The 4,444-nt window shown below is 42.0% G+C and overlaps 1 long non-coding RNA gene across 2 annotated transcripts; it reads left to right on the top strand.

The window, feature by feature from the left end:
- Positions 1 to 1,577: 1,577 nt before the first annotated feature.
- Positions 1,578 to 3,881, top strand: LOC134105321 (uncharacterized). Of its 2 annotated transcripts, XR_009942485.1 has the most exons (4): positions 1,578 to 1,743; positions 2,578 to 2,649; positions 2,748 to 2,946; positions 3,715 to 3,881. It is a non-coding gene; the product is annotated as an uncharacterized LOC134105321 (long non-coding RNA). The 2 variants fall into 2 exon arrangements; XR_009942484.1 differs by having other exon boundaries at positions 2,748 to 3,881.
- Positions 3,882 to 4,444: the final 563 nt, after the last annotated feature.

Raw genomic sequence — 4,444 nt, 5'->3', positions numbered from 1 at the left:
TGCGATCAAAAGTTATTGAAAGAATGTTGATATCTCATTTTTCAATAAAGTTATGGACCAATGAAGTTTGTAGGTTTGTGTCCTGAAAGTTCAAAGGCCTATAACTTTTTTTTTTTCTAACCGTCATTTTCACCAAATTTTGAGGACATGTTCACAATGAGTCCTAGAACATCCCCAAATTTTCCCAGAATATTTGAACATTAGGGGGCGCTGTGGTGATTCTGTGTATTTTTGGCCATTTCCTTCAATTTTTGGATTTACAAACGAACGAACTCCTCCGAGAGTTTAAATCCGATCCATTTCAAAATTTGGCAACTGGTTCCTGACACCCTTGGGGTCAAAAGTTATTAAAATCAAGAGTTTTCATAAAACTACCTGGGCGTGAGCTTGCGTGCAGTTTGGACAATTTTGGAAGATTTTTTTCCAAAATGTAAAATGGTATAACTCCAAGGAACATTGATATTTCTGGCTATAAATGTATATTCATGATGCTTGTGTAGGCCTTTAAGTAATGCCATGCAGTGATTTTCGAAAAAGTATAGCGCCACCTATTGGCTTAGGTCAATGCAAAGTTTGTACATTTACATGTCCATTTCCTAGCCCTTTAATCTGATCAACTTCAAATCTGGGAATATAAGACGTAAGACTGTGACGATGGCTCACAGTGAGAATTGGGAGTTTTGGACCAACTTTGTTGCTGTGACGACGCTATCTCCGCATGAAAGTTCAAGCACATCTTCTGAGCCTCGGCACACTCCAAAACTCTTGAAAACCTCTGTGAGTATTCTACGTGATGACCTTTACAGACCTGATGTGCAGTTTTGGATCAAAAGTGAAAAATTGCCTCCATTGCGCCCCCTGGAAGATTTTGACGAAGCCCCGCCCGCACCCTGTTTGACCGACAAGTCCTCTGATTTTTTACCAAATGTATTAAAGGGAGACTTAAAAAAGTCTCTGAGGAATTTTCTCTAAAACAAACAGGAAGGCAGTTATAATTTTTTTAGTGTGAATATTACCTGTATTTTTGGCGGAGAGTGACCAATCCTATTTGATTGAGTTTTCGAATTCTCAAATCCATCTGAAAGAATAGCTCAGTGAGTAAGGTGTTGGCCCCCCGATGCTATGGTCGTGGGATCGACTCCCGACGAAATTATTTTTTTTTCCTCCTCTTTTCAAACGCGTGTCGTCTGATCTAACGAACAAAATGATTCAGTTTACGCTCCTTGCTGATGTGTTTGACTTAAATAACTACACTTAAGAGCAGGTTTGTGAAAATCGTTTCAGTTTAAGGACAGAAGCTGCTCCGTGGCACATGAACAGAATGAAACAGCAGACTGAGGCACTCAGCTGGCGGACCGGCCAGCTGGTTGCGAGTAACGACACATCTAACCTGGACAAATAACACGGACCGTTCAATATATTTACATCTGGATTTAAATAGACGTATTCTGCAACATACGGGTGGAGATGCAAACACGTTTTGGGATTTTACTAGATGTTACGGGGAACTGTTACGTTAAAGAACTCAATTACCCAGCAGTCTTTGTTGACGGACATGCGCAGAGTAGAGGGCGGCTCGTAGTGTCGCGTGAGTTAATGCTGTTATCGCGAGAGGTCGCCATTGAAGCCCCGGCGTTGAACAGCTGCAGCTCGTATCAAGTCCGTATTTTATATTTTAAACTGCTAGCTACACACCTATGCTTAAATCCAAACGGACTAAACCAAGTGGAAACGCTTTGGTAGGTGAGTGATGACTTTTTCTTTGTGCGTTCTTCAGTCTTACCCACTTAAATAGCGGGGATACTGTAAACATGCTAACACTAATTCGGTGCTATTAGCTGCTTAAGGGACGTCCCGTCACAAACATCTCTTTTTTTCCGCGTCTCCGGCTGATCTAACGAACAAAGTGGTTCAGATTACTCTATTTGCTGAGGTTATTGACTTAAATAACTACACTTTAGAGCAGATTTGTCACACTAATTTGAGTTTACTGCCGGCTGTGGCTGCTGTGCACTATTTAGCACAGCCCAGGGCAGCCTATGCTATGCTTGAAGAACATCAACTAGCATACGTATTTTGTTCCTGTAAAGCTAACTACGGTAGCTTCACGGGAATAAAAGACCCCTCTTCACGCTATTAGCGCCACTTTGTTTACGTTTCCGTGTGCCCTAAATAACTTGGCCCGATTGAATCACTTTATTTACACACTACTACTCGCAGCAGCTAACTAACTACTTTGTTGTTTAAAAGCGTCAGCTAAATGACACGTAATGTAATGTGCGTCTTCAATGCTTTTCAATGTTATATATTTATTTCCTTCACAATGAGCATGAATCTAACATTAAATGATATGATTAATATGCCCCTCATTCCAATGAAATAATATACACACGTCAAGCTCATTATGGAGTTGAAACAACAAATTACTAAACTGTAAACAGTTAATATAAGAGAAAAAAATATTGTTATCAAGATAAATGTTTTACAAAATGTGTGATTAACTAGTTAATTGTCTATAATCTGTTGACAGCCCTAATCGTATTCTGATAATACATGTTGGTGCTCAAATACTTTCAGATGCCACGTGCAAAGTCATGCCACCATCAATGGGAATGGCACATTGGACACGTGGCTTTCAACTCCAGCGAGGTGGGAAAGCATTTCTTTATGTATATTTTGTTCTGTCTGCATAATTGTAAAACACAGACACCCAACTAATTCTCTCCTTCCCCGACTCGGACACTCAGGTGGCGGCACGGATCTCTGCATGTCTGACTGACATCTCCCAGTGGATGTCCGCCCATCACCTGAAGATCAACCCCGACAAGACTGAACTACTTCTCTTCCCTGGAAAAAACTCGCCCACTCAGGACCTGACTGTTAACTTTGGCGAACACCGTTAACATCAGGAGAATACGACCCCTTCTCACTCAGAAGGCGGCGCAGGTACAGATTCAGGCTCTTGTCATCTCTCGCCTCGACTACTGTAACTCTCTGCTGGCGGGTCTCCCTGCTACCGCCATACGACCACTGCAGCTCATCCAGAATGCAGCAGCTCGACTGGTCTTCAACCTTCTGAAATACTCCCACACCACACCGCTTCTCCGTTCTCTTCATTGGTTACTAGTGGCTCCCCGCATCCAGTTCAAAGCATTGGTACTGACGTACCACGCTGTGAATGGATCGGGACCAGTCTACATCCGGGACATGGTTAAACCCTACATCCCAACCCACACACTCCGATCTGCATCTGCCACGCTGCTTGTTCCTCCCTCACTGAGAGAAAAGCACTCGACGAGATCGCGACTCTTTGCTGTCCTGGCTCCCAGATGGTGGAACGAGCTCTCTGATGACATCAGGACTGCAGAGAGCCTCTCCATCTTCCGTCGAAAACTCAAGACACACCTTTTTAGACTCTACCTTGACTAAAACACTAGCAAACCGTAGCACTAACAAATGGTAGCACTTAAATTGTACTTATAATGCCACTTATCTTTAACATGTTTTGAAACTGCTTAGTTAATGAAAAATGTACTTTCTTGTTACTTGTTCTTCTGAGTTTGTATCTCTATGTGGAAATGCACTTATTGTACGTCGCTTTGGATAAAAGCGTCAGCTAAATGACATGTAATGTAAAAGCCTTCTTCCTGTGTTCTTACAACAGCATTCCATTACATATCGATGTAATAATTTGGCCTTCTTTTTTTCTTCCAGCACACGGCACAGGTTGGCGTCACAATCATGGCAAAGTTGACTGGACCACAGCGGAAAATTATCCTTCCAGAGAAGAAGTTATTTACTTCTACAACGAATGGAAGAGTTACAACTTCCAGATGACAGCTCTCCGCTCATCCTTCTGGGCAACTTGAACATCCGACAGAACTTATGTGACCTACTGCGTTTTATTTTCTCCTTTAGCTGTCATTAGGGCCTGAGCCGACTGAAAGTCGGGCGAAAGCCCTATTGAAATTGCAAGAATTCATTATTATTATTTCGCCACTTCGAACGCACTTTTGGGGACTTTATCATGTTCAAAAACTCTTGAATTTTTGCACGCGCATCAGAAGTGCGCAAAATTGACGTATGATTCGGGTCCCGCAATTAGAGGAGAGAAAAAAGAACTCTCTAGCGCCCCCCAAAGTGGCCGCAATGTTAATTTTTTTTTTTACTTTTACCGATCGACTTGGAACCTTTTCACACAGGTTCTCTTGGATGTGCTGTACACAAAAAAAATTATGGTATGCAAATGCGCCTACCGTTTTATGGCCGCCATTTTGAATTTTGTGAAAAACACGTTTTTGCGAACTCCTCCCAGACGCTTGGTCCGATTCTTACGAAATCTTCGGCAAAATGATCGTTGGCTCGATGCGATCAAAAGTTATTGAAAGAATGTTGATATCTCATTTTTCAATAAAGTTATGGACCAATGAAGTTTGTAGGTTTG

This window comes from Pungitius pungitius, chromosome 15, assembly GCF_949316345.1.
Source record: "Pungitius pungitius chromosome 15, fPunPun2.1, whole genome shotgun sequence".
Classification (NCBI taxonomy): Eukaryota; Metazoa; Chordata; class Actinopteri; order Perciformes; family Gasterosteidae; genus Pungitius; species Pungitius pungitius.
The sequence above is the reverse complement of the archived record's forward strand: the minus strand, read 5'-3'. Positions and strand labels throughout refer to the sequence as shown.